The sequence below is a fragment of the Poecilia reticulata genome, chromosome 17 (genome assembly GCF_904066995.2).
Source record: "Poecilia reticulata chromosome 17, P_reticulata-male-v2, whole genome shotgun sequence".
Taxonomy (NCBI): domain Eukaryota; kingdom Metazoa; phylum Chordata; class Actinopteri; order Cyprinodontiformes; family Poeciliidae; genus Poecilia; species Poecilia reticulata.
The window spans coordinates 13,859,932-13,872,910 of NC_088846.1; the positions used below are offsets into that span (position 1 = coordinate 13,859,932).

General features: G+C 35.7%; 1 long non-coding RNA gene across 1 annotated transcript; it reads right to left on the bottom strand.

Moving 5' to 3' along the window:
- Positions 1-5,986: 5,986 nt before the first annotated feature.
- On the bottom strand, positions 5,987-9,069 carry LOC108167067 (uncharacterized). Its single transcript, XR_014084404.1, has 3 exons — positions 7,415-9,069; positions 7,197-7,319; positions 5,987-6,686 (listed from the first exon to the last, which is right to left on the bottom strand). It is a non-coding gene; the product is annotated as an uncharacterized LOC108167067 (long non-coding RNA).
- Positions 9,070-12,979: the final 3,910 nt, after the last annotated feature.

The following is a 12,979-nucleotide window of genomic DNA, read 5'->3' on the forward strand; positions in this document are numbered from 1 at the left end:
TATTTCTGAATGGATTATTGTTGGATTTCTGCCGGGTTTTCAAAAAATATCAGCCACGACAATGGACAGAGGAACCAACAAGTTCATATCATCTTATTTGGACGACATCACGGTGTTTGAGCCACACAATGCCTCCAACATTGTGCGAGTTGCAGCTAAATGCTACCGATTGATGAGGAAAACAGCAGATCCTCAGACCCTCAGCATAAATATAGCTGTGGACAAGATCACTGATGCCTACTGTTCTTGTAAGGTAAGTCAGGCATTCATGGTTTAGAGGGTTACTTTTGAAATGACTGATTTCTGTTTGCAAATGTTTCAGTGTGCCTAGGCCTGATACTCGGTACTCGGTGCTAGCGTGGCTAACACGATTACAGTTTAGTAAAAAGCCTTTTCAGGTGAAATAAAATCTTTAATGTATGTCAGATACGGTACACATTGCATATTGATCTGTTCAGCTAACGTAAAACTGTAACAGACAGGCTTCAGGATGTAGAAGTTGTATCGATACTGCCATTATGCTGTACTTGTCTAAAAGGTTTTCATAATGGATGTGTTTATTATTGACTTTATTTTTTTCATTCACTAAACACAAAGAAAGCAAAGCAATAATACTTACGCCAGCAGATAATCCTTTGTTCTTATTGATCCTATGACGGTTGAGCTGCGGTTGAGCTGCAAATGCGGTCATGCACAAGCGTTAATCCAAGCAAGGCTTTCCGTTTCAAATTTTGGAAATCTATGAATTTTAGTTCCACAAACACGATCAGGATACCTGACGTCGCCTGTACAGATACCCCACTGACGGAGAACCATTTTTTTTCGAGTCCTGACGCAAAAACTTTCTGTCGGCCTGATAATCTATACTGTACATTAGCATGAGTTTGTGAGACGGTAACCGACGTGACAGCTGCGCAGTGACGTCAAATGGGCATTAGCCAATGAAACGCAGACCCTGTGGTAAGGGCCATAGTTGTCCTTTGGACAGAACTGTGGATCTCTGTATTTCATCTAGTGTCATCATGGGTCTCTTGGCTGCATCTCTTATCAGTGCTCTCCGTGTTCGGCCTGTATGTTTAGGTGGATCTTAGTGTAAACCAGGAAAAGTCTATTTTTATCACAGGTTTTTCCCCATGATATCAGATTATTCTTTGTTTTCAGCACCCGAAGCAGCAGTGGAATCCAGTTTAGTAAATTGTTTCCGTAATTTGAGACTTTATTTCCTCTTCACAGTCTTCGACTGCAACAAGGCTTTGGCTTGCATATGTTAACACCATCTTTTCTGGGTCACTGTTAAACCTTCTCAACTCTGTGCACAGCTAGTGCTTTTAGCATTTATTGTAGAATTATATTGTGTAGGAACTGGCATTAGGTTTTTTGCTTTTAATTTGATATGACAAGAATTATCAAGCACCTCTTCGTGGGACCTAACAGTCTAATGTATGTCTGTTTTGTCTTACCGTAATGGATCAAAGACAGCCGCTACTGGCAAAAGTGAAAATTTTTTTATAAATGAACCACTCGTTCAGGTAGTTGTGGATACATCAGTTACAAAGAAAACAATCATTTCTTTATGAGTCCTGCACATGAAAGTGTTAGCAACCACTTTACCAAAATGTGTAGCTAAACCAGAAACTCTTTCCATCTTATTGTCTTATCCATAAGATGACAGAATTGGTTTGTGTTCTGATTGGGAAACCCCAATAACACTCATTTTATCCTGCTCCCCAGTATCCAACGTGTTTTTTCTCTTTATCATAAAAGGAATCAGTTTTATCACTTTGTAAGTTCAGAGTTTACAGGTCTTGACATAATTCACAGAATGTGTTACAAATTGCTTGACATATTAAATTTTTTGAATGATAATGCTAACAAACACAGGAGGAAAAATAAAAAAACATTCAGTTTGTGTAAGCTGGACAAAGTAAGAATTTGAAATTGCTTCAGTTGTCAATTTTAGAGTCATGTATTACAGTTTACCAAGAAAAAGATCAAGAATCAAAATGTGTCTCATCTCTGCAACCATTGTTGACTATCAGCTGCACAAGCCTGCCCTCTTGTGGACAAAGAGGAGAGATGAGGTCCAAAATGAAAAGAAAAGGCTGCAGTCTTCAAGGCTCAATACCTTCTCACAGCAAATGATAACTGTTGTTTTATTCATATATAAGCTCCAAGACAAAAACGTTTTCAGCTGTAGTCATCATTCATTGACAGGTCTAAGTGTACGAGTCCAGAGACTGAAAATGTAGACGAGGGGTTGATGAATGTAGGGGGAGCTTTGAACACCTCAGTGTCTGTCTGTGTCCTCCTACTCAGCGATCAGCGCGGAGGCAGAGCGTTTATTCTATTCTGGTCCCTGAAATGTGAGGTCTTTTCTCCACTGCTCCCTCCAAGACCAGAGTTATTCATCCACACGTCTGCAGGCAGAAAGGCATATATATATATATATATATATATATATATATATATATATATATATATATATATATATATATATATATATATATATATATATATATATATATATATATATATATATATATATATATATAAAATAAATAAATAAATAAAAACTCCTTCAGTGTAGTCTATCAGTCTGAGTTTCTCACAAAATTGAAATATCTATTATATTGTATTACACACATTATCTTATATGGCTGTCAACGTTTTTGCTTCAGAGCATCCACAAAACAAAAGCATAAAATATTGAAGACTATGTTCCTCTTTTCCCCCTGACACATCTCCAAATTTTCATTGTCTATCTTTTCCCTTCAGAGCACTCATGAGTTTCACTGTTGAAGCAAAAAAGTCTGGTCATCAGAGTGCCCAAAATGGGCTTCCATACATTTGCTATGGTGTAGTAGTTTGAGATATGGTGCTGCAAAACAAAGGGGTGTTGCGTTAACACAACAGCTCTTCCACAGGCCACCAGCTTACTAACAGAGAAATTCACTGGTTGCATGTCAGTCTCTCCTGCAATTCCTCTCATATACAAAGCAAAGAAGTTGACAGGTTCTTAAAATGACCAGATCAAAGGTTTGTTAGTCAAACTTTGCAACTCTTCTTGGAAACCTCAGAAATGTTTTCTATTTCATGATTTGCAGAGGTGTTAAAAATTGTTTGCTCCTCTTGGAACCAAGGTTTGAGAGCAAGGGTCACTCACACTCCCTTCATGATTTTGTTGTTTTATATTTGTTACTCTTCAGTGTTTCAGAAAATCAAACCAATTCAATAGTCAAAGACAGCACAAGTAAGATGGAGTTACTTTCCTGCTGGAACATTGCAAATCCAATGAAGGGCACTACACACAAGAAAAACACACAAGTAAAACATATTTTCACAAATTCTCCATATGTTTTAAAAACTGTATTGACTATAAAATAATGCAAAATGCAATTTTCCATGGAAAATCATCTCCATATTGCTTGTGTTGTCTTTGATTAATATTTAAATTGGTTTTGGACAGCTGAAACATTGAAGTGGCAAAACAAAGAAAAAACCAGGAAAGGGTCAAACAATTTTGTACACCACTGTAAATCATTAAAAACAACTTCTGTGAAGTTACCAAAAGTTGGAAAAGTTTAACTAAGATCCTTGTTTGAACTGTATATATAGTCAGGAGAATTTACAGCAGAGACAACTACAAGCAGGAACAGTTCAAGATGAAGATTTCTGTGGTTACATTTTTCTTCTTTTATGCGTGTGTGCTTGAAATCACAGCTCAGCCAACAGGAGAGGTAAGTGATACAGATGATGGCATCATTCAGTCACCTGTTGGCCAAGACCATGGCACAGCCAAAGGCCAGAAAACCATTGGGCAACTTTTTATCATCATAAGAGAGCTAGAAGCCAAACTTGGAGACACTGAGAAAGAGATGGAGGTACTGAAGTCACAAGTTCAAGGTAAGAACAGCAGATTTGGAGTATCCTCTTCCATAAATTTTAAAGCATTATAATGAACATTCATTTTTATGTTTTCATGTTTTCTCTTAAGGCAACAAGGTAGCATTTGGTGCATCCATAAGCGACGGTGAAAATATAGGACCTTTTAATACCCACACCACACTGGTCTATAAAAAGGTCTACGTAAATACAGGATCATTCAACGTGGGAACAGGTAAATTTAACACAGTAACACATTTGATTATGCTTATCAATCAAATTAGTGAGATTAGTTGAGAGTTTGAAATATATTTTTGTTCTTGAAAATGTTTAACATATTGTCAGAGGTTATATAAAGTAGTGTCAATGTATCAAGAAGGACCTAAATGTGGAAATTATTAAATAATATCCAGTGCTCTCTCGATGGGCTACTGTTAGATGTAAGTTTAAAGAAAGAACACTTTTCAGTTTCAGTCAGGTCTTATCAGGACATATGCTTAAATACATCCATGATTTATTATTTTTTGAAGTTTTAAAGTAACCCCCCCCATGTCACCATGAACATTGCTTTATCATCAACAGGTATTTTTACGGCTCCTGTAAAAGGAGTCTATTACTTCAGCTTCTCTGGACATAATCATTCAACTCAACCAATGGGCCTGCAACTGATGAAGAATGGAGAGCAGATGGTCACTGTCTACAACCATGCTGCTGGAAACCGTCCTGAGACGGCCACCAATGGGATGACTCTGCAGCTTGAAGTTGGAGACCAGGTTTACGTGAGACTGATGGAAAACACCTGGATTTTTGACAATTACAATGATCATGGCACATTTATTGGCCATTTATTATTCCCTCAGTAAAGGTTGTGAACAAATAACACCTTTGTATTAAATCTAAATGGATGAAAGTGAGGAGAAAAAAATTGCTTAATTTCAGTCGTAATGCTTAGTAAAAATACTTTTTGTTCAAGGCATAGTTTAGAACAAAATTAGAATCAGTGCATAATGTGTGTTAAATGTGAGAAACGATGTTCAAGTCAATTCAAAATCATATTTGACCTAGTAAGTTATTGGTAATTATACACTTACTTTTTAAAGTAAAAAAAAAATCATTTCTTTTTTCGTTTTTTGAAAATCCATTTGTTGTACTCTCATCTTGTGCTTTTATTTTTACAGTCTAATAAAGACACAAATTTCTTTCATTGCAAAAACCTGTTTCATTCTTTGAAAATCCATTTGTGGTGAAGTTCCTTTCAGTTTTACACAATGATGTGAAAACGTCATTTTCTAAATTGCCTCAAAAGCTGTTAAAATAAAGTCTTCAATACATGAAATAATTCAATAAAAAATATTTGCACAGCATGGGTGACAAATGACTGAAACACTAAAAGCATTATTATTATTATTATTATTATTATTATTATTATTATTATTATTATTATTATTATTATTATTATTATTATTATGCTATGCCATATTTACCACCATATTTGAGAGAGTGCATGGTGTGTTCAGAGTGATGTGCTGTGTTAGCTTTTTCAGAACGAACACTAATCTAAGGAAACTAGTCCAACACATGCACAGGTGAAAAGAATAAATGGATTACAAAAAAGGAATGACTGTCTGTGCATTTTTTCTTCTTGTCCCCAATTACCATGTATGATTCACTACAGAAAATGTAAACTTATATTATAAACAATATATCTTTCTATTTATTGAGACTTTGGACCACTTCTTTAACTTGTTACATGCTTTCTGCCTTAGCATTTTATCTGGTGCTATACTAACAAACATGGCTGAGCTTAGTAAGAGTGAGAATCTTTGATTAATATACATGTTGACTCCATATTTTCCTATTTAACTGGTATGACTTTTTCGTAATTCAGAATTATTAGTCATTCAAATGTTGCAAATACTTTTTTTTTATTTCCCCAAAAGAAAATGAGATTTCCACTTGCTCATACAAAACAAACAGAATAAAAGCATCAAATAGATTTTCCCAAAAAATTACACAGATTTTTTAAAAGACTTTGCGTATTTAATTTGAAAGCTAAACATTTAGTTATTACCATTAATTTAATAGGTCATGGATGATTCTGAATTGACTCGAACATGCATACATCACATTTTATCTCACATTTAATACATAATATGCACAGATTAAAATGTTCTCTAAAATCTGCCTCAAGATATATTGTTTTTGCTAAGCAATATAACGGAAATCAATTTCTTTAGTTCTTTTGTCTTTAACTTAAGCCTTTTAAGTTACTATAATTGTTCACCACCTTTACAGAGGGAACACTAATAAATGGCCAAGAAAGATGCTATGATCACCTCCATTATCAAAAATCCAGGTGTTTTGAATAGGTTCTCACATTTAAGACACAATATAAACAGATTCTAATTGTGTTCTAAAATATGCCTCTAACAAGAAGTATTTTTACTAATAATTACTGAAAACAAACTCTAATTCACTTTTGTCCTTTTAGTTTTAATAAAAGATGTTAATCGTTCACAACCCTTACAGAGGGAATAATAAATGGCCAATAAATGTGCTATGATCATTTGAATTGTCAAAAATCCAGGTGTTTTCATACAGTCTCATGTAAACCTGGTCTCCAACTTCAAGCTGCAGAGTCATCCCATTGGTTGCTGTCTCATGACGGTTTCCAGCAGGATGATTATAGACAGTGACCATCTGCTCTCCATTCTTCATCAGTTGCAGGCCCATTGGTTTAGATGATATATTATGTCCAGAGAAGCTGAAGTAATAGACTCCTTTGACAGGAGCCGTAAAAATACCTGTGAATGATCAAAATGATTTTTATGGTGATATTTAGTGGTCTTTTGACTTAAAAGCTCCAAACCCCGTAAAAAAAACTAAGTATTTAAGTGAAAGTCATGAAATTATCTAATTGAAATGGAAAAGCTTTTTTCCATACTCTCTTATCAAACTGTAACCCATCTAAAACCTTTTTTCTTACAAGGTTTTTTTCTACTCAAATGTTTTTTGCCTTTTGTAAAAGTTGTATCTTAACCCTTGTGCGTGTGAGGACTGAATCAAACGTGGAGGACTGTGGCAAACGATACAATTTTTCCGTGCGTGGGGTCGGTTGGACCCCATTTGTAAACACAATTGGGTTAAGCCTGGTCTGCATGTAGGTCCTCTTTAACACAATCACACTGTTCTACGTGACAGATGTCAGTCTATAATATGTTAAGTACAAAACTTTATACCAAACTCTCAACAGTATTTATACACATTAATTTAATTCATAACCATAATAAAACGTATTGCTATGATAAGTTTACCTGTTCCCGGGTTGAATGATCCTGTGTTCATGTAGACCTTTTTGTAGACCAGTATGGTGTGGGTATTAAAAGGTCCAATATTTCCACCTACACTTATTGATGCACCAAATGCTACCTTGTTGCCTTAAGGAAAAACAGAAAATGTTCATTATGAAGTTCGTTAAATCTCTATATGATCAAATTTACAGATGAAGAAATTCCAAACCTGCTGCTCTTACCTTGAACCTGTGACTTCAGGACCTCCAGCTCTTTCTGAGTGTCTCTAAGTTTGGTTTCTAGCTCTCTTAAGATAAGAAAAAGTTGCCCAGTGGTTTTCTGGCCTTCGGCTGCACCATGGTCTTGGCCACCAGGTGACTGAATGATCCAATCATCTCTGTCACTGACCTCTCCTGTTGGCTGATTGGTAATTTCAGCCATACACACATAGAGAAATAAGAAAGTTTATGCAGCCACAAAAATCTTAATCTTGAACTATTTCTGTTTGTGGGTGTCTCTGCTGCATCAGTTCTCCTCACTTGTATATATACAAGACAAACAAGGAAGTGGTCTAGTTTCTTTACTGCTTCCTGGTCAAAGGTTTCTTAAGTTAAACTTTTCCAACTCTTGGGAATTTTATTGATTTACTCTCCTTCATAGATGCACTATGATATCCCTTGTTACATATCTCTAAATCTTCCAATACCGCTACTGATTTCTTTGATAATTTGGAGTAAAATAATAATTTTGTCATAAGTCATTTGACATTTTATGCAAAGGACAGTATGTTTTTCTCATTCGATGATCTTAAATCGTAATGTAGCTCATGACTAGATAAATGAAGTTGACACAGAGAAGGAGCTCACGAAGTTCATCCTCCACATCCAATGGAGTCAACTGAAAACTCCACATTAAGACTGTCTTCAGAGTTCATATCTTTGGTGATTTCTGGACAAATCTCATCAGAGTGCAGATCCTGTGGCAGATCTTGGGATCCTCTAGAATGAACAGAGAGTATTTCAAGGAAGAGGAATGTCTGGGCCTCCTGAACTTGTGATCTCCATGAACAGGACGTCACCAAGTTTTACTCCTCTTGCCAAAAGAAGCTTCAGCGCAAATTCAATCTGGAAGACTCTTTAGCCTCACCAATCAGTGCCTCCCTCTCCTCACCCTTGACCTATCAATGTTGGATCAAGCCTTGCTTCGGCCAATCATCGTTTAAGTTCCAGTTGAAAAGGACCTCCTGGCCATGGCCTCCTCTGCTTACTAGCTGCTATCAACCCATCTCCACCCTCTGCTCCTGGCTCTCAGGCCACATCCTTCTTCGACTGCCACCACCAGTACAGGCCCCCGGGGGGATTACATTCCTATGCAGCATCAGGAATGTTTATCGAGCTTATTGAAGTTCCAGCTCGACATCCCCAGCCGGGGCCTGAACGCCAAAGGACTTTAATGTTTGTCATTAAACTTTCTTTAATCGCTTTCTTTCTCTGTCTGAGTCTCTCCAGATTGAAATACACTTCTTTTTTTTTAAGGTTTTGTTGGCTCTAGTGGCCTTTATTTGAAAGTAGTTTGACAGGAAAGAGGGCAATCAGAGAGGGGAAAACGTGCAGCAAATGTCGCCAGGCCAGGATTCGAACCTGCAACCACCGCCATGTGGACTAGGGCCTCAATACGTGTGTCATGCTTTTCCCCTGCGCTACCACCGCCACCGAACTACACTTCTAAAGTATCATTGAGGTCATCCTGTTTCTCAAGATTTGTGAAATGTCATTGCATATCATAAGAATATCTGTACTTCTAACCTCTTCCTGATTGAAGCACAGCAACAATTGCTTAAGAGATCTTTCCAATTTGGCTGTCAGCTAACACACATCTCTATTCCAGGGCTTTCTTTAATGTATAAAAAGATATAAAGAATAGTTAGAGTAGAGAAATACTGTTTTAGTATTTAGTTTTTCTCATTTTATGCTGTATGAAAGTCGACATAGGGTTTCTGGGGTTTTTACACATCATGGTGACAGGGTCATAGATGTTTCAAAACCTCATGGTCTCTCAAGGGGTGAAATAGTTTGACCGCTAAACCTTCAGACGTAATCCTTTAGGAAAACATAACTGCACTAACATTTATTCTTTTATTTGCTCAATGGCTTAGGTTTATGATGCTTTGATGATAAAAGGAACTGAACAAAACAGAAAACATGATAAGAGACACAGAAAGATTAGATCATTAATATCAGACTTGTTTTCTACAGCACTGAAAACGTGACAGGAAATTCTGCTTGTAAGGAAGTCGGTTATTGATTGCATGAAGATTCTGAATTTAAGTGTCTGTTTTTGTTTTTGCCTTTCTGCAAATATATCTAGATAAATCTTGTTTTTTTTAGTTGACAGTGAGGAAAAGACTTCACAGCCAGGGACCAGAATATAACAATCACCGGACAAAAGGAAAGACATTACCCTGAACGAATCAGCAGTCCACTAAATACTAAGGCAAGAGGCTGGACAAGATGCTCATTTAAGCTTTCACTGTAATTTGTTGACAGCCCATGTCACTGTGATGCGGAAAGGAAAGACAGGGCTGCAGAGAACATAAAATCAAAAAACAAAAATAGAAAATGAAACAGAATAATCTCCTTAAGGAAAACTCTACATGCAGTCTGTAGATATTACAGTGCAGTCTTCTGATCATTTAAATCTCCTTGCTGAGAAAAATTACTCTAAAGGGTATAAAGGATGAGGAGTAGGTTTAGAGGAACTCCATCAGTATTTTGTTGTGGGTTGCAAATCATATCCTAATGATGTTGGAGTGATGGAAACTGGCATATGTCCTCAGCCCAGTTCTGCCTCAACAATAACATAACCATAAACTCCTCTGTCTGTTCTTCTCTCTGGCTGCTGACCACACGATCCAGGACACCCAAATCCTTGTCCTTCCATTGTCTGAAGTGTAACATTCTGTTGTGCTTTGGATACATAAACTATATAATTGCCAGATGATGGTTTATGAGATGTACCTCTGAGCCATTTTAGAAAACTGGTTGATAGTTGGTTGATCTAATGTGTCACACATTAACTTAGACTGAAGAAACGTGAATTAACATGGGAGCAATTTATCAGTTCAGGATAGATATACAAAAAGTCCAATGGAAGTGTAAAGAAATCTGATTGACATATTTTGACAACCTGTTAAAGCATTTTGCAGGTCAAGACTTAATGAAATTATGCATAAATGTAGTAGAAGCTGAAACAATTCAAAAGAGACCTTCATATTATATTTTACATGACAAAAGCAATTGAAAATGTAGGAAAAAGCAGAAAATTTTACATAATCACTTGCATGAAGTACAAAAGCATTTGCAACTTGAAATACAGAAGGAAATTATTTTATGATGTGCTCTAGCAACACAGTGATTTAATGATTAAAAAAGTAGTTTTGAGAATTTGAATTCTGTTCTGAGAACTGTAATATGCATGTCAACTCCACGTTTTCTAATTTGACAGGTATAGGTTCTTTGAATTTAAGCATTATAAGTCACTCAAATTTAGTAAATTATTTTATTGATCTTTATTTCTTGAAAACGGAAAACAGGATTTTCACCTGCTTGTAATAAAAAACTGAATAAAAGCACAAGAGGAGCTTACAACAAATGGATTTTCTGTAAAACCCCCCCCCCAAAAAAATTAGATACATTCTTTAAATCAGATTGCTTTAAATAAAAAAGAATATCAATAACTTAATAGGTCAAATATGATTTTGAATTTACTTGAACAGGCATAAATGATAGGTTTTTCACATACAAGACACAATATAAAATGATTCTAATTTTGTTCTAAAATATGCCTCTAAAACAAGAAGTATTCTTACAATCATTACCAAAATCAAACTCAAATATTTTTTGTCTTCACTTTTGTTTAATTATTCATAACTCTTACAGAGGGAATAATAAGTGGCCAATAAACGTGCTAAGATTGTGCATATTGTCAAAAATCCAGGTGTTTTGCATCAGCCTCATGTAAACCTGGTCTCCAACTTCAAGCTGCAGTCATTCCATTGGTTGCCTCCTCATAACGGTTCCCAGCAGCATGGTTGTAGGAAGTGACCACATGTCCTCCGTTCTTCATCAGATGAAGGCCCATTGGTTTAGTTGAATGATTATGTCCAGAGAAGCTGAAGTAATAGACTCCTTTGACAGGATCTGTGAAAATACCTGTGGAGGATCAAAGCAATGTTCATGGTGATCTTTTGACTTAAAGTCTCTGCACGCCATTAAAAAAAAACTCTAAGTATTTAAGTAGAAGTCGGACATTGGAGGTGTATGTAATTTATGTCAACACATATGGAGTGAATAACGCATTTAAGTTTTGTGACTTAATGATGATGTAATATTGCATATTATTTTTAAAGTTCAAAGTAAAAAAATCCTTCAAAAATGACTACTTTGAATTTGTTCTTTTTTATGTTTCAATGATATAAATGTGTTGTTATAAATGTGATCAGCTTTAATGTAGCATAATGATTCTTGATCCTTTTTTTTGGTACATTTTTTGTTATCTGTTTGCAGTTTTTAAGGAAGTTGAAGAAACAACTGTGGTCTCTGTCATAAATTGTCTTTTTTTAGGAAATTTTTCAGATTTATTTTTCTTCTACTCAAATGTATTTTGCCTTTTGTAAAAGTTGTATCTCTAACTGCATTTAGGTCCTCCTTGACATAATCACATTATTTTACGTGACACACAATAATGCGTTAACCTCTTCCAGTACAAAACTCTCAAAAGTATTTGTACACATGAATTTGAAACATAAGAATGGTCAAACGTATTGCTGTCATAAGTTTACCTGTTGCCAGGTTGAATGATCCTGTGTTTATGTAGACTTTTTTGTAGATCAGTGTGATCTCAGTATTAAAGGTCCAACATTTACACCTGTACTTAAGGATACGCCAAATGCCACCTTGTTGCCTTAAGAATATGAAAATGAATATTCATTATAAAATCTACTCAATCTCTATATAACAAAATTTACAAAAATTAAAACTCCAAATGTGCTGTTACCTTGAACTTGTGACTTCAGGTCCTCCATCTCTCTCTGAGTGTCTCTAAGTTTGGTTTCTAGCTCTCTTAAGATGACAAAAAGTTGACAACAATTTTTCTGGCTTTCGGCTGCGCAACAGTCTTGGCCTCCAGGTGATTAAAAATGGCATCATCTCTGTCACTAACCTCTCCTGGCAGAGCTGTGGTTTCAGCCACACGCAAATATAAGAAAAAGAAAGTTAATGCGGCCACAGAAATCTTCATCTTGAGCTGCTCTTGTATGTATATTTGCCACATTAGTTCTCCTCACTATATATATACAATGCATACAAGGAAGTGGTCTAGTTTGTATAAACTGGGCTACTTCCTTCTTTATAAAAACTAGGAAACTGTTGTTTATAAACTTCCAAGTTTTTATAAACTAGGAAGTTTATGAAAACGTCCTCATCAAGTCAGGTTAATGAAGTCAGATTAATGAACCTGACTTCCCGTTCACTAAGAAACCTGATCAAAGGTTCCTTAGTTAAACTCTTGGACACTTCAGATCAATTTTGATTTTATCGATTTACAGTGGCGTTAAAAATTGTTTGCCCCCATTCCTGATTTTTCTTTTAATGTTTGTCACACTTCAGTGTTTCAAATAGCAAGATTATTTAAATATTAACCAAAGACAACTCAAGTTATTTTCCTGCCAAAACGTTGTGAACCAATAAAGAATGTTGCACACAAAGAAAACATATTTCACAAACTGTCCTGGAAAGTTGCACATATAT